A 25,464-nucleotide genomic window follows, 5' to 3' on the forward strand; every position below is an offset into this window, starting at 1 on the left:
ATCATGGTAAAAGGAGATAGTACATGGCCCAAATTATACCTAGCCCTAGCCATTGTCCTAACCTAAGGACAATTACGTAGTTTTTATTCTATCCTGTCAGATTTGTCATGTGGACAACACCTGATTACACAATTGTCAGTGGTAAGTTTTATTTTGATGTTCACATTATTTTATGGTTTTTTCGAGTGTGTTGGATTTTATGCTATTTTAATTATTATTAATATTAATTATTACCTAAGAATTGTAAATTAAATTAATAATTAATTAATGATTATTGTTCTTTCAAATGTAACTTTGATTTAATAAATATATTTTTATTATTGAAATGATTTATTATTAATTAAATAAATATAATTTATTTATCATTTTTTATTTTTTATTTATTATTTATTATTGTGCATGTGCTATTTTTATTTTGGGGACTAGTTATTCTATTATTATGGATAATTGAATTTTATTTATTATGTCTTCACGAGAGTTGATTGTGTTGTTACTATTATTATTATTCTTTTTCGATGTTTGGAGAGACAAAATTTTATTGCAACTTTGTGAAGAATTTTAGAGTATGAATTTGAGAAGAGGGATTTGCAGTTATCAATTTAACTTTGGATTTACATTGAACGTGGTTTAGAATTATCAAGCTTGATTGGTTTGGAGTCTTGGTTGTTGTTTTGAACATAATTCATCATCAAAGTTCTCTCTCTCTCTCTCTCTCTCTCTCTCTCTCTCTCTCTCTCTCTCTCTCTCTCTCTCTCTCTCTCTCTCTCTCTCTCTCTCTCTCTCTCTCTCTCTCTCTCTCTCTCTCTCTTCATAGGTTTCCAAGTAGGTATTTGATTTCCAATTTTTCCTAGTTTTAATTTTAGTGTAATTTGTAGTATTGATTAAATGGAATAGTAGGGGGAATTGGGATGTGTTATTGAATGTATTTGTTGTCTTAGGTCAGTTATTTAATTAATTTTTTTTTAAGAATAAGTTCTCCAAAATTGAGTATAGAAAATTAGTGTTTTATTTTCTTAGTTTTTCTTAATTCTTGTTTGAAATTTTTGTATGAAACCTTGTGATTGATCTATTAGTGTTTTTATAAGGATATCAAACCCTTCTCAAATGGGTTTCAATTAGAAATTTGTGTTGGAGTCTTTTAATGCTCATATGTGCAAAATCACTATTTTGGGTCCTGATTTTGCAGTTTGATTCCATTTTGACTCTTGTTTTCTTTGAGAGGCTTGTTTTGGAATTTTCCCTTGTTACTTATATATTTTTAGACTTGATTGGTATTGTCTTCACTAATTTATTATTCATGTACCCATTCTTGAGTTGGCTTGTAAAAAAAGCAATTGTTTTAGGATCATGTTTCAAGACTTGATCTTGTGGTCTATGTATGGAAGTCCTAGTTGAAGAATGTTCTATTTGTGCATGTGTATGGATCATTTATGTTACCATTTGGTTATTGTATTCTTCATTATGTTTGTGTTGAGCCATAGATTATAGGATATGTAGGCGAATCAAGGGAGATTTACTCACTATGCGGTCGAGGCCCTAAGTGGCTGCCAAGGTAACTCAAATGATAACATTAATAAAACAAATTTGGGTTTTTAACACATAATAATAAGATAAATTTGTGCCCCACTCATGACCTCATGTGCTCATATAGGCAAACGGTGAGATTGGGAAGGCCTGCCCATCTATTAAGATGTTGAGCTGGCTTGATTGTGCAATACCTTGTCTCCATGAAAGGATTGTATAGTTCCACATGAGATGTCCATGCGGGCAGGGTCTGGAGTTAGGAGAGGATTCATATTTCCTGGATAACCTATGAGAGGCTATGTGATGACACTCTCACCTTATATATCCTAGTATCCTATTAAGTTGTTTGTTTATGGAAGTCTCGAAGAGTATTTCAATTTTGTTTCTTTATGGAATTTCCTTTTGATATTTTGGTTGATATTTTTATTTGGTAACTCATTTGTGAGGTCTTTTGAAAGTTGGCTTTGTTACCTATCTTTGGGAGTTCTTTGGATGTGTCTTTGGATGGTCTTTTGGTTGTACCTTAATCTTCATGTCTTTGAAGTAGTTTTTATGTGTCTTCATTATGAATTTGGTTATTTTTTATATCCCTATTCTTCTTGATTTATTAGGGCCTTGCGGCTATCTCCTAGAATGGGGGGTGGGCCTACGGGTAGGGATAATTTTAAGAAACCACCCCCCAGGCAACTATGTAAAATCCTGGCAAATCAGACATTATTTTTTGGGGGAAATTCTTATATGGATGGTGAAATGTTTTTTCAAAATAGGGCAAAAATTTATTTTGTATTGGCGATTTTTTTCTAGGGTACGAAAATTCCATAAATTTTTGGAGAATTATACCTTGTTCTATGGGGAAAATATATATTGTAGGAGGCGAATAATTTTTGTTAAAAGGCACAAATATATAATTGTATGGGTGAAAAATTTTACTCCAAAGGAAAAAATATTTAAATGTATTGGCAATTTTTATCCACCGCTTGAAAATTATTGAATTTGTTTTGGTGAATATTTTGTTATTTATGGAAAAATATATAATTTATTAGCGATTTCATGAATTCATTGCCATTAATAGACAAGGTACATCACATCACATCAGTACATCATATTGAATTTGGATTCCGCATGATGTATCAATAAGTATGGCCTCTTTGACAAGTGAAGGGTGACACATACCTAAAATCCATCAATGATTTTAAACCGTTTGATGATCGTAGATCAATGGCTGAAGTTTTATTTCAGCCCAATTTTTTGAAGCGAACATAGCTCACCAGAAAGTGCCTGGAATGGAATTGGATTCAATAGACACGTATCAAATCTCATGAATCACAATCGATAATTTCAGTCATTTAATATATATCTATTCACTTATGGCAATCCACGATGTCCCCATGACTTCCAATGTGGTACTTGCCAACTTGGTACTGGTTTTGAGTTGTTTCCAAATTTAAAGCAATTAATACAGTTAGAGAAGTAAGTATTACAATCAAGAGATTTATTTATATATGATCTATGCTTCTTTCATCTTCAATTAGCCTTTACCATTTGGTAGATAAATCGTCGAAGCTCACAGTATTTAAATTCTCCCTCCGGTTTAGGTTTATAGGCTTAGGTTGTTTAATTTGTTAATCTATTTTCTCAAGATGGACACTCCCATCTGCTTGAGAAGCATTTCTGTAGAGGACCAAAGGGCCTTTCTGGGCTCCGTTAAGGATGAAACCCTCCAATCAGTCTGCAAGGAGGTCGGGTCGTTCATCAATGAGGCTGTGTGGATGGTGTTGGGCAGAGAGTTTTTATGAAACCAAAATAAATACTGTGTTAACATGGACATTATATCCGGTTTCTTAGTGTCTCTTCTGGACCTCGGAGGAGACAAGGTGGATATGTTGATGTTGTTGAGGAAGGTTTTTAACAAAGACTTCCTTGGAGATGACATTAATGTTGTCATCCTTGCAGAAGTAGGGGTGGGGATCCCTTGGGTGGTTGAATTAACCAAGCTTCTCCTCTCTGACTAAATAGTGCCAGTGGCCAAGCAACCATATCTCCTAAACCTAAATGCGGAGCACTTGATGCGTCATAGGAAATGGGTGCGGACTAGCAGGGACTTCCTCCAGAAATGGTTGCTCCTGGATGACTTTCCAAACTAAAATTGGCTTGAAGAATTCTCTCAGCTTATGTTGTCTAAAAAATTCTACATGGAAGGAGGGCTGGATTCTTAGTGCAAAGTTGTAAACCATCCACTACCTGTGTCATAGCCCCTCCCCCCTGGGCCCCTCGTAGTTTTTTTTCCTATGTCCTTGAAACCTAACAGGCTTTGTGGCTCACTTAGATTGGCTTTTAAGTTTTTGAGGGTCTCAGACTTGAGATGAAAAAATTGTAAATTTTGAAAGCATAAATATGAATGATAATTTTTCAAATTCCAGTTTGTTTCAGTTTGCCTCTTACAGTCTTATGGATATAAAAATGCTTTCTATAATTCTATTTCATTTTTATTAATTAATTTCTTTCAAATGCTTTTTGTATATGAGCTACGTTATTTCAATTATTTGTTAAACAATGGAAATAAATTTAATACTGTGATCTTTTTTATGTAATGCTATAAAAAAAAAATCAATTTGTTTCATTAATTATTTATACATTGATTATGGTTGATTATAATTTTATAAATATCTAGTCATTCAAAATATAAAATTTCAAAAGTTTCAAGATAAAAAAGTTTATCGGTAAATATTTTTCATTCTATTAATTCAAAAGTTTTGAGATACAAAATTTGCAGTCATTCATGCATAAACGCAGACAGAGAGAAAACCATACTACCCACAACTTATAGCAAGCAGACAAAAAAAGCATTTCATTGTTGGATATCCATAACGAATGTTCCAGCAGTAATAAATCATTTGGAAGCAAATTAAAAAACACTGGCCAATAGGCCACTCACTCACTATCCCCCTGGGTCACCTCCTCCCAATCCCTTCCCTCCTCAGAGGTCAATGCTTTCCCTTTTGCTACTTCATCTTTCATTTTTGGAATGCCAGTAGCTGTATGGCCCTTCCTTCTTTAGCCCTATCTCTCAATTCCCTACCAACCTCCATCCTTGCCACCACATACAAAGCCTTCAGGACTTCATCCACCCTGGTTAATTTCATAAAGAGTTTCATTGCTTCCCACCCCACTTGGGCACGTTCACGACACTGGTATTTGATTTTATCCTCTGGGCCATGAAGAAAAGGAAGCAATTCCTCCTGGTCATCCACTTCCTTAATTTGAATGCTAACTCCCGACACCACCCACTCTAAGATTGAATCCAGGTTAATCAAAAAATCCCCATCAATCAATTTGACCAATGTGAGTTTTACCTTTTCCACGTCCGGTTCGAATTCACAGGCCCATGCCAGAATCAGAGAGTAAACATCCATGTTAGTTCGATACCGGTGACTGATATGTGCCACCTCCTCTGTAAGCATCAGTCAAGTTTTCGCCCAAAACTTCTCCTCCTTAAACCTGAACAGTCCTTGCATTCGTTTATCAAATACTTTGCCCAAAAAGGGCACCAACTTATTTTATGTTCGCAGTGTGAAATTGGCCTCCATGGTCACCTGCAATTTCAAAAGCACTTCCTGCAAAAAATTTCTTACAGAAGCTACGAACTACAGATTTGTTCTGCCTCAAAGCAAAAACAAGCACACAGATGAAAACGTAATAAATTTTTCCTTCGTCGTATAGGTCGGGTAATGAATGTGTACGATAATGCATTAATGCTATGAGATCAAGAAAAATATTTTCTGTCATCCTCCCCTTCCTCCGTTCGTGCGACCTGTCATAGACAAGTCCTTCTGCAACAATCAATCACCACCTTGGCATTTGTACTTTCCAAATTTTCTCTCCTTAAAAGGTTGACGACTGCACATTTTTTTAAATTAATACACTAAATTTATGTTGAACTTTTATATATATTTTTAAAATTATATATTGTAAACATATTTTCAAAGAATTTTGTTAAACTTTAAAATAATATTTTAGATTTAATATTGAATGTTTTATTTTTTATATTAAACTATTACCTTTCAAATTGTATATCAAAATTTATATTTATATTTAGTTATTTGTTTTATTCTAGAAACTAAGTTTCATGTTTTATACTATTTTTGAATTTCAAATTTTTACAAATAATATTAACATTATATTTAATAGTTACCTCAAACTATTGCACATCTTTAAAATTTAAATGTCTCTTATTATGGGACTGACGACATCTGACAACACTCAAGTTCTCAATAGGTATCATCATCCGTCAGATGAGCAAAGATCAACAACTTAGGGTGGATTTCAGTCCAAATATGGGCAATGAACACATTTGTGAGAACATCATCCGAAATTGAAGATTTTAAATTTAATTAAATATAATTAAGTCTATAGTCTATAGACTATAAATCTCTTTTTCAGGTGGAAGTTTAAAATGAATAAATAGACTTAAAAAAAAGACCCGAAAAGTGACACGAGTATGGTGACGTGCTAGAAAAATGGTAGAAGTCATGGGACCCACTACATCTGTAAACATGTACCATCTTTCATTGGATGAACAAAGATCGATGGCTTAGGGTGGATTTCAGCCCGAATGTGGGAAGTGAACACATTTGTGAGAGCTTCGCCCAGAATTGAACATTTTAAATTAATTAAATATAATTAAGTTTATAGTCTATAGACTATAAATCTCTTTTTTGGGGGGAAGTTTAAAATGATTAAATAGACTTAAAAAACAAACTCGAAAAGAGACATGAGTATGGTGACGTGCCAGAAAAATGGCAGAAGTCATGGGATCCACTACATCTGAAAATAGGTACCATCGTCCGTTGGATGAACAAAGATCGACTGCTTAGGGTGGATTTCTGCCTGAATGTGGAAAGTGAACACATTGGTGAGAAATTCACACAGAATTGAACATTTTAAATTTAATTAAATATAATTTAGTCTATAGTCTATAGAGTATAAATCTCTTTTTCAGGTGAAAGTTTAAAATGATTAAATAGACTTAAAAAATAGACCTAAAAAGTGACATGAGTATGGTGACGTGCCAGAAAAATGGTCGAAGTCATGGGACCCACTACATCTGTAAATAGGTACCATCCTCTGTTGGATGAACAAAGATCAACGACTTAGGGTGGATTTCAGCCTGAATGTGGGAAGTGAACACATTTGTGAGAACTTCACCTAGAATTGAACATTTTAAATTTAATTAAATATGATTAAGTCTATAAATCTCTTTTTCGAGCGGAAGTTTAAAATGATTAAACAAACTTAAAAAACAGACCCAAAAAGTGACACGAGTATGGTGACGTGCCCAAAAACTGGCAGAAGTCATGGGACCCACGACAACTGACAACAAGTACCATCATCCATTGGATGAGCAAAGATCAACGGCTTAGGGTGGATTTCGGTCCGAATGTGGGAAGTGAACACATTTGTGAGAACTTCACCTAGAATTGAAATGTTTTAAATTTAATTAAATATAATTTAGTCAATAAAGCTCTTTTTCGGGTGAAAGTTTAAAATTATTAAGCAGACTTAAAAAATAGACCCATAAAGTCACAAGAGGTACTCTAGTCCCTCATCTATTGGATGAGCAAAGATCAATGACTTAGGGTGGATTTCGGCCTGAATGTGGGAAGTTAACTCATTTGTTAGAACTTCACCCAGAATGGAACACATTATATTTAATGTCCTCATAATTTATACTGAAGTAATGAATGTTTTGTCCTTCGACATCAAATAGTTATTAATAGTAATTAATAAAATTACAACATGATTCTAGATAATTTGCCCTTTAGGTATTACTTTTGTACTTTTCAGAGTTTTCAAAATAAGAAACTCATAAATCATAATCGTATTTTATTTCATGGACAAACCTGTAAATCGAGGGAGATTCAGAAACAACTACTAGATTGAGGAATGCAAGTTGCAACAGAGACTGTCTACGCCAATCTAGTGAAATAGAAATTTCGGGTAAAATCTAGAACACCTACATCCCGCCTTTTTTTCTTTTGGTAATCTCGTGGTCCAATTTGAGGGTTAGCATTTTCAGGTTTTTATCTAGCATTATTTTGAATTATTAACAATAATAGTGATGGGGAAAATGGGAAGCAGTAGTTCAACAAGAAGCCAAGTGAAAAACAAAATGTACCTAATTGAATTTGTTAAAACACCAGGTTTCACTGATGAGTACCATGATATTTATGACCCTGATATCCATGGTGAAAAGCGTATCATAGATATTAGATATGCATTGTCTAGTAAGGAAGCAGATCCATGTAGGGCAAAATTTATTGTTTTCAACCCAATGTTACAACAAAGAACATATAAAATCACATCGTGGGAAGTTGGATTGGGAAGCATGGTGTTACTTGAAGTATTCCCTTGCCCTGATTTTGTCATAGTCTACACCAAAAATTATGATGAAGATTAAAAAGCAATTGTCAATAAAAATACAAAAGAGGAAATTATATCCATAAACCAGGGAGAATTTGCTCGTTTGTTGAACCTAGGATTTGAATACCAAAACTCAAATGTCCAAATTGACCTTGAAAAGATGGCAGAGAATTATGAGAGTCTTGATCCAAGTTGTAAAGATTCAATTATCAAAGCTCTAATAAAGAGTGGTACTGGTATTGTGTTGGATCATAATCATAAGCCTCCTTGTGATTCTAACATTTTTATTCCATGGGTTAGGGATACTATTTCCTCGTTGTCATTTTGCTTGGGATTGGAAAATGATAGGGAAGTGGGTGCAAGCCTTCTTGAAATGATTTATAACATCCATTGTGTAGGTCAGCCAGTAAGATATAATTTTATTGAGCACATTGTAAAATCCATGCAAAAACAATTACTAATGATCAAAAAAGGTTCCTGTAAGACATTTAGGTTCTCATCCTACTTGTGCTATCTCCTTCTATCCAAGTATTGTGCAATATTCAAGACCAACAAGCTTCAAATTATGAGCTATAAGATTGATGAGAAGATTGGGAAGAGAACAGATTGTCCAATATATGATTGGACACCAAAGATAAGGATGCATGATAACAAAAAGAACTATAACCATTTTGTAGACTTCTTTTTGGCACCAATGTATAATAAAATTACAAGAACTCCAATGCCTAGGTTGCCTATGTCTTGTAGAGATTGTATTCAACTCAAAAATCAAATAGAATTGACTGATTGGTTCTTCATGGAATAATTCACCGTGTTAAAGTTTTATGGATTGGTAGTAAAACCATACAGACTTCCAATAATGTGACAAAGAGGGTATTTGCATTAGAGTATGTATGGCAATTGGAGAGCATAGATAGGCACTTCCATGGCCAGCAAAAGAAGAGCATATTTCCTTCCTTGCCTTTCTCATGTGGAGGGTTCACATTTGAGAGAAAAGCATTCAATGTGGCACATGAGTTTTTGACAGTTTTTAACTTTGGTGATGAGGGTCTCTGGCGGTATGATCCAATCGGTCTAGTTCAAGAAAGGCTTAAGAAAAATGGGAACTCTTCAGTGTTATGTCAACATCAAAGTAAACCATTGCTAGAAAATCTTAGAAACATGGATTCCTGGGATGAGGTTAAAAAAGAGATAGAGAAAATTATAGTTGACAATAACATTTCAATTGAAGAAATTTCATCACAAATTATGGCATTGCACACACAAAGGACAACAGAGGAGGGCCAGGGTATCCAAAATAGGAGGTCCTACAATTTCTACTTAAAATCTGCTAGTCCATCTAAGAAATCTATTCCCAAATCAATTCTGCACAAATGTAAAGAGCATTATTGGACTCAAACCAAAATATATGATTTTTGGACTATGAGGAGGAATCTCAGTGAACAAAGACAATTGCAGAATTTGAGAGCATCGACGAGGATGTAGAGTTTAGCAAATTGTGGAATATGGAGCATGACAGCACTCAAGATGATGATGAGCATGAGGTTGAGCCCCCTCCAACAACTACTACAGTCCCAAAAATATCAGGTGGAGTCAATGAGTCCATGAAAGAAAAATATAGCAAAGGGGCAAACATTGTGGAAAAAATGGGTTTTGAAGGTGGTGGTCTAGGTGCCAGAGGAGAGGGCATTTGGTATCCACTTCAGGTACAACTTCCATTAGGGTCAAAATCAAAAGGTCCTATTAAACTAGTCATTGGACTTGATTCTTCAGATTCATCACGGATAGGTACTACTCATTACCCTCAAGGTCCACCTACATTTGTTTCAGGTTCAAATCCACAACCACCACCACATCATGGTATTCCCATTGGTGGTGAATCAAGTGCCACTGCCACTGGTGGGGAATTTGGGGATAGCATTCCTATTATTGTTTAGTCAAGTGCCACTATGATTGGTGGGGTTGGCATGGGTACTACTACTGATACTAGTTGTCTTGGTGCTCGACAAAGGCAACAACAAAATATCTCTTGCAAGAGGCCACTAGTGGTAGATACTCAATCTCATACTATTGAGAATCCTATATCAAGTGCCACTGACACTACAAATCAATCATTTGCAGCTTCGGATCACACACCTCAAAAGATTATGAAAACTACACATGAAAGTATCAGTGGGAGTGGGACAGGATCAGGAACTATTGTTGGTAATCCTAGTCAAACATTAGTTAAAACCATAGGAATAAGTGTAACTGGAGCCTATGGTATTCCTATGTCACCTTTTAAACATTCAATTGCTTCAACAAACCCAAATTTTCAATTTTGTGATTACTATGAAAAATATGAACACACAACAAAAGCAAATAAAGAAAAAAAGAAAGCATTTAATAGGGTTTCCCTGACTGAAGTTGTAAATGAACAGCTTGCAAGGAATGGGGTATTTCCAACATATGACCCATAGAAAGATATGATGGAGTTCATGGTTGTTATGCCCCCTGTCCCAACTAAAGATAAAAATCCACCACATAGTCACATAGATCCCTCTAAATTTCAAGTTAGCACCCTCCAAATGGATTTTTCCAAAGTACATAATGTGGACAAAATTAGTGTGTCAAAATTGACTAACGAACTGGTCTACACTTCACTCCTAAAGGTGGAGAGAGAAAAAAATAAACAAGAGAAACAAATAGAAAAGTTACAAGCAGACCTGGAAAACAAAATATCAAGGAGGAAAGAAGCAAATAGCAAGTGCAATGATTTATAGAAAAGGATAAAAAATTCAGGCTTTGCAGTAGAAATTGTAGACCAGGAGAAGATGGATGCAGAATTGAAGAGCCTGACAGAAAACCTGGCTAAAAGCAATAAAAAAATTGATGAGGAAAGAGCCAGTTTTCAAGAATTATTCAAAAGTTATGAGTTTGCTGCTACCGAAATGAGAAAATTACAGGACCTATTGGATCATGGGAAGGAAAAAGAAAAACATTTGCAAGAGGAATTAGAGGAAGAAAGAAATTTTTTTGCACAAATGAAAGAAGACCTACACAATGCAAATGATAAAATAAAAACTTTGGAGGATAGATTGAAAGATAATATAAAAAATACAATGAAGTATATACAAGAAAACATTTGGTAGCAAATAATGTAGAGGAGTGACAAGTTGTGTGAATGGTTTCAATTTACTAAAAGTCTAAGACTAATTTATCTGAAAATCAAAGGGTACTATGAGAAGAGCACACATGTTTATTCAAAAGAGGATATGGAAAAAAGATTCATAAAGTAGTCTACAGTTCCAGTGACAGCTACTTGGCATCCAAGGGAATTAAGAGCTGCATTGATGCCATATTTAAGACATCATCTATCATTAAAAAATGCCAAAAGCTAAGGGAAACATCAGAAGTTATGAAAAATTGTGGAGAAAAGATATTGAAGTTGCAAGAAAAGAAACATAATTTGATTAAACTTGGTTTGGCTAAGACCGTTGACCCATCAAATAAATTCATTGGAGAAAAAGCTTACAAAAAAAGCATGGAGATAAAAATGAAGTCTGATTTAGACTTGCTTGCAAAGGACACAACTCCCCAAAGCTTTCTGGAATTCATCCAACCATTTACACCACTAAATTCAGTATTGGATTAAACAGTGATGTCAAGTAAATCTTCTAAATATGGAATGTTGACGAAGTTGGAGTTGACTTTCCATAGTTTATATAATATTGACCTTCCATCAGATGAAGAGTGGAGCACCACACAAAACTTGGCACAAAAATCTTAAGAATCATAATATGTATTGCACAATTTTCTTATTTTACTCTTAATTTCAAGGTTTTATGTTTTTTCTATTCGCTATTTTGCTAATCCAGCCTATGAATCTATGATGCACTCACTATTGCTATTTTCCTAATCTAGCCTATGAATCTATTTTATAAATAGGAAAAAATGAGCACTCGCTATTGCTATTTTGCTAATCCAGCCTATGAATCTATGATGCATAGTGCAAAACTTCAGCCAGTAAATTTATATTCTCAAATTCTCCCTTGCTTTAACATTTATGCATTTCTCTATTTCTGATTAGTAGGTTTTAGGCACTGCTATTATCTATGTTTAATTTGTCATGGCATGAATTAATATTTAATTTTGAACTCTGTTTTTTGAACAGGAGACATCAAACATGTAGTAGATGTTTAATTGCTAATACAACCTGTGATGACCATATAAATTTGTGTTGAGTTTGTGATTTTGATGTTCAGTCTTCACATGTTGCAAACTTGCAATTCAACCTAAAGCTATTGTTGCTCCCTTGTTTCTATAAAATGGTATTCAGGGTCATTTGCAAAGGGTTCTGAAACTTTGTATTCACTTTTGCATGGACATTGGAGAATCACACAGGAGCTGTTGTTGCTCTCTTGTTTCTATAAAAGGGAATTCAGGGTCATTTGCAAAGGGTTCTGAAACTTTGCATTCAATTTTGCAATTTGCATGGAGAATCATATAGACTGGTGTATTACTATTGAATGAATTGTATCATATGGCTATATTTTGAAAGAATTAATAAAAATCTAAGTTCTCAACATGTGAATTACTATTGAATGAATTGTATCATATGGTTCTAAAATGTATCACACATATTTGAGACTCAAACATGTATAAATAAACAATAAACATCTTTGTATCAATAAACACATTATGGTTTTTGTTTTTATTATGCTATTTTAAATCTGGAAATAGAAAGTTGAAAAATACAATTACAAATCAATATTAAATTCTAATTGCAAAAAGTAATATGCTTTTGTAATATGAATGATGAGATACAATAATAAGATTAATAAATACCTATCTCTTACAATTGTCATTCATCCTCATCAAATTCAGAGCTTTCTTGATTCTTGTCTATAGTTTGAGTTTCTTCACTATGAGTCTACGTACCTTCATTGAACTGCATCCCAATGCTACCACTAGGTCCAGTACATGACTCAATAGTCCCACTGGCACTTTGGTTTGAAGTGTTGCCCAAACCTCTTCTTTCACATTTGGACCTCCAGATTTGCAGTGCCCTATCGTAAGGAAAAGTGTGGACATCATACCTAGATGTATAGAGCCTTAAGCAATTTTCCAAATTTTTGTCTAGTTTGTTTCTTAGCTTTGATTTTAGGAACCCCAAAGCACTGAAAACTCTCTCATCTTCCACCGAACCCAATATCATGGTAAGACATAAATTAGGAAGCTTCACATATTCTGGCATTGAATCATGCAATGTTGAGTTCTCATCTATAGTTTTCCAAAGACTTGTTACTGATCCCTCTTCACGAGGGTTCTCCATTTTGCCATATTGTTCTTTCATAGTGTATGCAAAATGAGATGCTTTCTCTTGAAGATGAGTTTTGTCTAATATTCCATTTATAGTTACTCCATTCAATTCTCTGGATATGCAAAATTGTTTTATCAAAGTTAGTAGCTTACTTCGAAAATCAGTTGCACTATTGAGGCTCCAATATTGAGGAAACATAATAGACATGGCTTCGAGTAGATTGTCAGGAGGGAATCTTCTTCTAATTTGTGAGGAAAGATCATATGCAATTTTATTCATAGAAGTAGTTACAGTCTCAATAATCTTATCGAAATCTTCCCTTTTAACTCTTGCTAGTTGCTTCCTAGGGCACTTTCTTGGTTCCTCGGGGTCGACTGTGACATAGAAGTGCATTGGTATCTCAACTCCCCATACATTGGCACATACCTTTCCGTCTACACTGATTTGTAAAAATTTATCAAGATTGTTCAAATCTGTGAGTGTCCGCCACTTAAAAAAAAATTCATCAGATAGTGTTGGTTGATTTCGATAGAGATTGTCGAGGGTCATGCATGTCATCTTACGCAACGTAGCATATTCTGCAATATACAGAGCTCTTTTTTTAGCAGCCTTCATAGTATTCCTCATTTCCTCTAATATGGGTAGAAGAGCTGCTAAAGTTAAGAGTGTCTCTAAATTACTTAACATACGAAGAAGTTCAGGAAATTTCAGTTGATCTGATTCGTCGCGAGTTGTGTGAAATAGTCCAATCAAGGATGGATATTCTAAAAACACTTGATGCGCTAGACCATCCAAAGAGATCCATCTGGTATCATTATCCTTGAGAAGCTTGTTCCCATCAATTATTCCATCAACAAAGTATTGAAATTTCATAAATCGCTTGGGACTTCGACATAAGTGTGAATAGAGCTCTCTGATTAAAATTTCAATTTTTTTAACCGAAGCAAACTTGCTCACAATTCCAAAAGCTAGATTCATTCTGTGAACCATGCAGTGAATTGCAGTAATGTATGGTGCAAATGAAGTTTCAATCTTTGCACAAAGACTGTTCCTGTGACCTTGCATTACTCAAGTTCCATCTACTCCAACACAAACCAATTTTTTGGCTACCATCATGATATCCATACCTCCATATTCAGTTAAACTTCTCTTTACTCATTGAAATAATTTTTTTGTTATCGCAGTCTCCTTCATTTTAGCAACAAATAGTAGATGAGGTTGGCAGGTATGATTCTCAACAGTATAAACATGCATGTGTACCCATGAAGTATTGTCTACTGCCGTAACTTCGTCTAAAGAAAATGAAATAAAGTTTGACTCTCTTATTTTTTCCTTTACACCTTCTTTATCAACCTTAGCAAGACAACTTGCCCATTCCCATCCACTATTTACTGAATAATGTCTATTAGGATAGTTAGGAACTTTCAAAAAGTGTAATAAACCACTGATTGATGGGAAATATGTCATAGCACGCCCTCTGCTCAAAATATAAAAAACAATGCTTAACTGAACAAATTTTCCCAGTTGTTCTATTTGCATTGCTTTTCTAAAAATAGCTTCAATAGAACCTTTAACTTCAGTAGGCTTCATCTGTATTTTCTCATAAAAATAATACTCTTCGACATTCCTCACATGCTTACATTCCTCCTTTGTTTTCCATCTTATCATTGATTTTTCAACCCCGTCTATCATTTGTTTTTCATAAACTTTACCCATATGCTTTTCTATGGTGTCAAATTTTAGCTGCAACCTAATTTCCTTATTGTGTTTCCAAGTGCAAATCTTACACCTGCATTCTATTGGAGGCTCACCATCAATTGGATTCTCCACTGGTTTAATAAATGGATACTTTGATGCCCAATTAATTTGAAAATTCCTCACTGACATATCCAACTCCCGATCCTTTTTTGATATGGCTTTTCTTTTCCCCTTCCATGCATTATCATCACTGGCATTATCACCCAAGTCGATTATATCATTCCGGCTAACTTGGATATCTACCAGATAATCTTCTTCAAGATCATCCCGATCTGAGATATCAGGTTCGCCATCATCTTCAACATGCGGTGTAGGTGGCGAATTTTGTACTTGTACTTGTGATGATGCACCTTCTTGATTTTCACCACAATCTTTTCCAATGCCAAAGTAAGAAGACAACATTCTGATTTTTGTTGGCCTCTCCTAGCCTTCCGCACATTCAGGTTTCCTACCCATCTTCCTGTTCGACATCTCCAATGAAATAAAGGCTGCCCAAAAAATATCAATTTGTTTAAGAAGCAATAATAGACTATAATGTATAATATACCACTTCAAAAATATGATCGCTCACCTTTAGGTCACTAGCAGTCGCCAATGCAGTCAACAACAATGATTTTCCTTGGTCTGAAACTTTGCTATTGATCAGAATTCAGAGCCTAGAACCCACCAGATTGTGTTGAGATAGATATGATCTTTGCATGTATTTATACCAATCCTTATATGGTGAATTCTGCAGGAATTTTATATGGTATACAAATATTTGGTGAATCCCACGTAACTATAACATGACTTATGTAATTTTTGAGGCAATTATAGGTCGTCCAAATACAACTTATGTAATTTTTGAAGCGATTATAGGTCGTCCAAATAATTGGCGAATACAATATAGTTGGCGAAAGTTTGGGCAAACGAAGACACGCATCGACAAGATGTCAGGCGAATTGGGTCCCCCTGGCTAACAAATCTTCACATGCCTGTAGGTGAATTAAGATCATCTATTATGGCAACCTCGGAGAGTGTAGGCAAAAAAATTATATTTACCGTGTGTCTACCATATATTGTATTGGCAAAATCATCGCATAGAAAAATTTAATTGCATAAAAAATATGGCTATCGGGTCATGACTTTGATGAAAATTGATAATTTTCTTGGCGACATGGCTAGCCCCAGTCGATACAAAATATTCGCCATTTCTGACATGGCTGACGTGAAGATTTTGCCATTGGCAAATATTCGACACTAAAGTAATCTCTGCCTACGGGTTCCACATTGCTGGGTGGCATTGCTTTTTCACCCATTGGGAATATATTTTTGTGCACTTTTTCATGTGTGGATGGATGGATCTATACCATGTGCTTTTGAGTATCTTCATATTTCAGTTGTGAGATGATTTACCATTATATTGTTATTTGTAATATATCTTCCCAAAATAACGTAAAAGGTTACATAACTATTTATATGCATTGGTAACAATAGATATCTTGCAAGTAAATGTAATTATGTGAATTAAATTTATATTCTTATTTCATAATGAAGGTTATCATAGGAATCTTTCATTTGGTGTATTAAAATGAACCTAGTATAGATCTTTATGTGATGAGTTATATGATTGACAGATGATAGTGAGTGTTGTTAGTAGCGACGTTAGGGAACCCTTAGAGTTCTATCATGTGATGTGTTTGTCTTCTACTAAATATTGTTATGATTTCTTCTAAGTGGTTTAATGTGATTTCTTAGTGTTATATCGAGTTAAAGATGGTTGACGTGTTATGTTTCCTTTTTAAAAAATAAAATTATTTGCTATTTATTTGAGTTATTAGTTGTTGTTACTCTAGGGTTCCTTGGTGGAGCATTACACCCATTATGTTATCTTTCAAAAAATGTGCCTTTATGACTTATTTTATCATTAGTTTGTTAAAAATAAACCCTGACTTCAAGCCACGTTTTTTCCTCATATCATGATTTTAATGAAGTCAAATTTAGTTTTATTTCTTTATTTATATTGTATAAAATAATCCTTTTATTTTAATATTAAAATATTCTTTAAAAGAAATCATGTATTACTTATTCTATAATTAAAAAAAAATCTTTATTCAAAAATATATTTTCAATATATATATATTTTGAAATTTTATCTTAGTTTCTTTTATTAAATATATGCTTTATTGTTTATGCATGTTTACATTCGTTGTAAGAAATAAATGATATAATAATAATAAAAATAAGAATAAGAATAAGAATAATAAGAATAAATAAGGGGTCTTTCTTTTAAGAAAATAAGTCTACTTTTAGTTAAAGTCTAGCCTTACCTCTTTTTATAAAGAATCGATACCTTTACTAAAAGTCTTAACTTAATTAAAAATAAATAAAAGCCATGCTAAATCGATGTGTTTATGTGCATTTTCCAACACAGTGCTAAAAATAGCAATTTCAATGTTATGTTTGTAAACCAGAATCAAATGGAATTAAACAGATTTATTTATAAATCGATATGCCACCACAAAAAGCCTACTAATAAGGAATTAGTATTTTAGAAAAGCAATATATATATATACATGCATAAAGCTGAAAGCTTTGGTAAAGCTTCAGATTGGAATTGATGCACTGTTACATAAGTCGGTAAAAAGAGTTAAACTGCAGTCCATTGCATACAAAATAGAAAAAAGAACCTAAACTATAACTATTATTAATGTAATCAATGAAATAAATTAAAATAAAATAATAAAGAGATGAGTTAACAGTTCTACATAATTAATTAACGAGGGATCCTGATGAAGTCCACAAAATAAACAATCTGCGATACCATACTGACAGAACCAAGGATAACATAAAGACCGCAAAATTAGTCGAACCAGAAAGAAAATATCTTTTAAAGAATAGAAGTATATGGGTATCTAGAGGATCATGAGGGGTCAAAAAGTGGTCTGACTAAGTTTTGATTGATAGGTTGATTGTAAAATATCTATAACTTTCAAACAGTATCACATTAAAATATGAAAATATGATGATTTTCTTGTGGCTAGGGTGGTCAGATAGACACTTGCTTCTTATCTTTTTCAAATAATGTTGGTAACTTGTTCAAATTTTACAATCTCTTTAATGATTTTCATTGACACTTAAGAACCTATTTGGCCCACCATGATCCTCCACATACCCATATGTTATATAATTAGTTTGGTTGTTTTTGGTTTAGACTTAGATTTTCATACTTATTTATTTTGAGCTATTTAATTAATGAAATTAATATAGCATGAGCTATATTTAGCATGCTTAATATTGTTTTATTACATGCATACCTTTAAGGGAAATTTAAAAGGATGAAAAGAATATAATGTCATTAAAATAGCTTCTTTTGGTTTGGATGTCCATGTTTAAACTACTGTCGTTGATGTAATATTTCATCCTAGGTAGATTTGATATGTATTAAATCATTTTTTTGAAGCTTTATAACTCAGGACATTTTATTGCTTAAATAAATTGAAGAAAAAGGGATTAAAATATTATCATTCCCTTGAAAACAAGAAAGTTTGAATATTGGGGTAAGTTCTTGTACTATTAAAGCTAATAAAATCTCATTCTCCTCTTATATAAAATATAGAGTATTTATTAGATTCCTAGTAGATGACCTATGTGTTTGATTGTTATTCCCTTATCTTTATTAATTAGTCAAATCAATTAGTTAGACTAAGTTAACCATTTTTTCCATCCTTGCTAATATTTCACTTATGATTCATGAAATATTTTAGAATAATTGTGATTTAAATGCTTATCTAAGATTAGGCATGCTTTTGTGAGCTTATATATGTGATTGATAGATTTTGTACTATACATACCATGTTGTTGTTTGTAGGCTTTCAAGAGTAAGCCTAGGTCAAGGGGGGAGGATGGAATGCCCCTCCATTAATTGCATCTGAGACTTGCTACTTTGACTTGATAGACTATGTTTTGAAACTTTATGTGTGGTTTATTTCATTGTTTTGTGTTTCTAGATACATTCATGTCATTCATGTTATTGGACTATTTAAAGATGTTTATGTTTTCGAGTATGATTATTGTTATATTTCATTTGAGATAAACATATTGATGTTTATATATTTTAAGTGTAGAGTAGATCTTTGTTGTATTTTTTTCCTTGGGGTATGGGGAAAGGAATGATTTTGTATTACTCATTCATGAGCTCCATACGACATCACAATTTCCTTTCACTAGATGGGGTCAAAGATGTATATGTAAATATGTATGTCTATATGCAACATGTTTTGGTTGAGGATTGCATGTACCAAACATCGACTCCACTCGCTCCATAGTAGTTTTTATTTTATCCTGTCAGATTTGTCATGTGGACAACATCTAATTACCCAATTGTCAATGGTAAGTCTTATTTTGATGTTGGCATTATTTAATGATTTATTTGAGTGTGTTGGATTTTATGTTCTTTTAATTAATATTATTAATATTAATTATTACCTAAGTTTTGCAAATTAATTAAACAATTAATTAATGATTATTATGGCTTTAAATGTAATTTCAATTTAATAAAAATATTTTTATTTTTGAAATAATTTATTATTAATTAAATAAATATGATTTATTTATTATTTGTTATTTGTTATATATTATTTATTATTGTGCATGTGCTATTTTTATTGTGGTGACTAGTTGTTCTATTATGATGTATAATTGTATTTAAACTAGCATATATACCTTAAATTTTAATTTAATCTATATAAAGTACGCCGAGAGATGTCATTCTAGAGGCATCTATTTTTAATCAATTTTACACCCTAAAGTCAAATAGGCGCCTCGAGAAGGATATCTTTGGCCTACTTTATATAGATTAAATTAAAATTCAATGTATATATGCTAGTGGGAGTGACATCCCGCAATATGGAAAACATAAAATAAATCAATATATAATTATATAGTATATTATATTATCATGTAAAGAAATATGAAATTTTATATATCTATTTAGACTATTTTCAATAATATATATGTGTTGCAAGATCAAAGCAAATACTAAAATCTAAGATATATTAAAATTTATTTAATGGCAAGTATTATGGTTATGGTTAGCATTAGGGTTAAGGTTAGTGTTATGGTTGGGGATAATGTTCACATCATGGTTCGGGTTAGGCTTCTGATTAGGGTTAGGGTTATGATAATGGTTAGGGTTTATATCATGGTTAGGTTAGCATCAATGTTAGGGTTTGGGTTTGGTTTTGGTTTAGGATTATGGTTAGCGTTAGGGTTATGGTTACGGTTGAATATTGGGGAACTAAATTTATGGTTAGAGTTAAGGTTAATTATTAGGGTCAAATTTAGGGTTAGAATTAACGTTAATATTGTGATTAGGGTTTAAGATTATGGTTAGGCTAGCATTAGCATTAGCATTAGCATTAGGGTTAACGTTAGGATTGTGATTAGGGTTTAGGGTTATGGTTGGAGTTAGGGTTTGGATTAAGATTATGATTAGGCTTAGGGTTAGGATTATGGTTAGGATTATGCTAAAGTTAGGGTTTACACCATGGCTAGGGTTAGGGTTAGGGCCAGTTTTAACATCATGATTAGGACTGGTTAGGGTTAGAACCTACATCATAGTCAGGGTTATGGTTAGGATTAGGGCTTAAGATTAAGGTTAAGGTTATGGTTTACACCATGGTTAGGCTTAGGGTTATTATCTTGATTAGGCTTAGGGTTAGGGCTAGGGCTTAAGATTAAGGTTGAGGTTAATATTTAGATCATGGTTAGGGTTAGGGTTAGGGTTTGGGTTTGGGTTTGGGTTTAGATTTAGGATTAGGATTATTGTAAGGGTTTAAGGTTAGGATTAGGTTTTAGGGTTAGCGCTAAATATTACTGTTAGGGTTAGGGTTTAGCATTATGGTTAGGTTAGGGTTAGGGTTAGGGTTAGGGCTATGATTATGATTAGGGTTAGGATTTTGAGTTATGGTTAGGATTATGGTTTGGACATTATGGTTGAGGTTAGGGTTAGGATTAGTTTTAAAGTTATGCTTGTGGTTATGATTATAGTTATTATTATGCATAAAGTTAGGGGTATGGTGAAGGGTTAGTGTTATAATTAATGCTACGGTTTACATCATGGTTAGGGTTGAGGATTAGGATTTACATCATAGTTAAGGGTTAGTGTTAGGATTAATGGTAGGGTTTACATCATGGCTAGGGTTAAGGGTTGGTGTTAGGATTAATGTTAATATTAGGGATAACTTTAAGGTTAGGGTTAGGGGTTAGGAATATGGTTAGGGTTAGGGTTTCTATCATATCTAGGGATATTGTTATTCCCAAGTTAACATCATTTTTAGGGTCAAGTTAATAATTAGTGTTAGGGTTAGGTTTAGGATCTGGATTATGGTTAGGTTTGCAGTTAAGATTATGGTAAGGGTTAACATCATGGTTAGGTTAAGTTAACAATTAGCCCATTAGGGTTAGCTTTAGTGTTTAGATTATCATCAAGTTTAGGGTTAGGATTAAGGTTTTAGATTAGAGTTAGGGTTATGGTTAGGGTCGGGTTTTAGGTTTAGAGCTAAGGATTATTGTTAGGGTTAGGGTTTAGGATTATGATTAGGCTAGCATTAAGATTAGGGTTAAGGTTAGGATTATGATTAAGGTTTAGGGTTATGGTTAGTGTTAGGGTTACGGCTAGGATAATGGTTAGTCTTAGGGTTAGGAATGTGTTATCATTAGGATTTGGATTATGGTTAGTCTTAGGGTTAGGAATGTGCTATCGTTACGATTTCGTTTATGGTTAGTCTTAGGATTAGGAATATTTTATGGTTAGGATTTGTATTATGGTTAGGGTTTAAGGTTAGGGTTAGGGTTACAAATGGGGATAGGGATATGGATAGGTCTTAGGTTATGGTTAGGATTAAGGTTTCAAATTAGATTTAGGGTTATGATTAGGGTCAAGTTTTAGGTTTAGGGCTAAGGATTATTTCTAGGGTTACAGTTTCTAGGATTATGATTGGTCTAGAATTAGCATTAGGGTTAAGGTTAGGATTATGATTAGGGTTTAGGTTTATGGTTAGGATTATGGTTGGCATTAGGGTTTGGATTAAGATTATGATTAGGATTAGGATTTACGGTTATGGTTAGTATTATGGCTACTATTATGAGTTAAGATTCAATTAGGGTTAGGGTCCAATTAGGTTTAGATTAGGGATAAGGTCAAGGTTAGGTTGGGTTTAGGGTAAGGGTTAGTGTTTAGGTGCAAGATAGGATTTAATAATGGTTAGGGTTAATTTTAGGGTTAGGTTATATTATAATTATTCTTTTATATTTAGATTAGGGTTAGGGTTAATTTTAGGTTAGGCCAGGTTATAGTTAGGGTTAATCTTCAATTATAATTAAGGTTACTATTGTAGAATAAATCCAAGGTTATGGTTAGTATTCAAATAAGGTTCGAGTTATAGTTTAATTAGCATTATGGTTCAATAGTATTGTATTACTAAATAAAATTAGGATTGAGGGTTAATTAGGGTTATGGGTAAGATTCATTAGGGTTAAGATTTGGTGTATATTAAGGTTAGAATATGATTAGAGTTTAATTAAGGTTAGGGTTAATTTTAGGGCTAGAGTTTAAATAGGGTTAGGATTAAGTTTATGGTTGGGGTTCAATTATGGTTAGATTAGGGTATAATTTATAGTTAGGGTTTAATTGTAGGGTTAAAGTTAAGTTTAGGGTTAGGTTATGGTTATGATTATGTTAGCATAAAGGTTCAATTAGGGTTAGGGTTCAATTAAGTTTAGATTGGGGATAGTGTTAAGGTTAGGGTCTGATCATGGTAAGGGTTTAATTATAGGTAGGTTAGTATTAGAATTGAATTAGGGTTATGATTCATTTACATTAGGGTTAGGGTTGAATTTCAATTAGGGCTAGTGTTTGTGCTATAAATTAATTAGGGTTAGGTTAAAAAATAGATTTTGGGTTAGGGATAGAGTTAAGGTTTGAGATAGAAATAGGATTAGGTTAGGATCAGAGATACAATTAAGTTTCAATTTAGTTTTATCAAATAAATTAATGTAAATTTCAACCCTATTTTTTTTGGAACCTAATTGAGTACTTACCTTAACCCTAATTGTAGACCTAATTTTACTTAATCCTTAACGCTAATATTAACTTTTGCCATACTGAATTGAAACCTTAAGTAAATCATAATTATAACTCTAATTGAACTATAACCTTAATCAAAGTTGAAATTTATTTGAACATTAATCCTAACCATAATTAAACTCTAATTGTAATAATAATTATTCCCTAACCCTAATTTAATCCTTGTTGTAACCTAACTATAATTAAACTCTAACTGTAACCTTAATAAAACCCTAACCCTAGTCATAAAATTATGGTTAGGGTTAGAATTAGGAATATAGTTGTGGTGAAAGATAAAATTAGGGTTAAGGTTAGGGTTTGAATTATAATTAGATTCAATTTTATTATTAGGGTTAGAGTTTCAAATAGATTTAGATTTACGATTATGATTATAGACATAATTATGGTTAAGATTAGAGTTAGGGTTAAAGATAATGTTAGGGTTAGGGTTTGAATTATAGTTAGAGTTAGTTGTAAAAAATGACTTAATCTTTTTGGTTAGAATTAGATTCAAGGTAAACCTTTCATGCAATTTGTCATTGCATGTCAATTCTTTCTAGTTTTATTTTCCACTCTGATTTGGTATCTTTCTATATTTAGTATCTTTCTGATTTGGTATGGTAAGTGTTATACATTGAATATATATTAAATTTTTTATTGTGATGTCTAATTTTTAAACATTGATAAAAGAATTAAGGTGTAGCATGCATTAAATTTGTAGATGAAAGATTAATCCATTAAAAAAGGACCAATAGATTAAAATCTACCTTTCAAAATTTATTTTCAGAGGGAGATCCCTCATGTCAACATGCATTCATTTATCTATCTATTAGTAGTAAAAGAATTGCGAATCTTTGATGTAAAAGAGTTATAAATCTTTGATGTGCTCCCCATAAGAATTACAAATCTTTGATGTAGAAGAATTAATATGGTTCTTATTAATGTATTTCTAGTTTAGAAATTGGATTATTATTCACTTAAATTAGGATTAGGGTTCAATTTGGTGTACTATTAGAGTTAATACTTGATTGGATTTTGTATTTTTTTACATGTTATAAAATATTTTCTCTATTTCTAAATTTAAACCTATTTTCATTTACTTTTTAAAAATACTTTAAAAATTCTTGATTGAAAAGATCATGTATTTTTTTCAGTAAAAGAATATAATATCTTATTATATAAATAAATTATTATATATTTTATTAAATAAAATAAAATAATGTTTAAGAAATTATATTAATCTTAAATTTAATAATTTTAGCTAAATAAAATAACTATATTATACATATTAAAAAATTCTTGATTAGTATAGATATCTAAAATACTTCTATATAATATATATGAGCATCCTAATAAATTTATACTAATTTTATTATCGTTTATGTGCTACTTTAATATTTTTTTAATTTGATGAAATAATAAAAGTCATTCGTATTTATGATTAAAATCTAATCATTTCCATGTCACTTATGGACTGTGAGATATGGTTGTTTTGGTAGATTGTTTATTGCTTGCATTGTTGGCTAAATACATGGTCTACAGTTTGGTTAAGGATAAGCATTTTTTTTTTTAGATTTTTCTTCATCCCATCATTTTCTCACTTTTTTAATATTTTTAAAATTTTCTATTGAATTAAGAGCTATTTTAAGTTATCTACATTATTTAATTATTATATATTCATTATTTGATTTTTTAAACATATAATTAGCTAAAAATAATTCATTATTTTTTATCCATATCTATGATTATAGGGATAATAGATATGGAAACTTGCTTGTAAAGCATGGTTCATAGATGAAAATAGCAATTTAAAAGGAAACCACTCTTTATAAGAAGAAAGCTGAATTTTTATTTGCAATATTAAATAGACATTGGGATTTTGATTCAAAATAGAAATAATTATTTACAAACATTACAAACATTTTTAAATTGACTCCTAAGCTAGTTATAAACTTGCTTTGGAAACATTTTATCATTTTATCTATTATATTGAGTTTTTTTTCTTCTTATTATATTATTTGGCCATTCTCTATTTGTAGATTTTCAGGAAAAAAAAGAAAAGTTACTATATTGATATTTGAAAATTTAGAAAGATATTATTTTAAGTTAGTTAAATTATAGAAACTTTAAGAATAAAACTTATTTCAAATTTTATAAAAATGTTGTATTCTAACTTATATATCTTATAATTTAATTTGTGAGATTTTTTCTAATAAATTATTATTTTAAATGTAAATTTGATTTTTAATTAGTAAAAAATATTAAAATTCTTCTATAAAACATTTCATAATCTTTAATATTATAAATCATTCTATTCATTTTTCTTGCACTCTTGTCATATTATAAATACATT

The sequence above is a fragment of the Cryptomeria japonica genome, chromosome 9 (assembly GCF_030272615.1).
Source record: "Cryptomeria japonica chromosome 9, Sugi_1.0, whole genome shotgun sequence".
Classification (NCBI taxonomy): domain Eukaryota; kingdom Viridiplantae; phylum Streptophyta; class Pinopsida; order Cupressales; family Cupressaceae; genus Cryptomeria; species Cryptomeria japonica.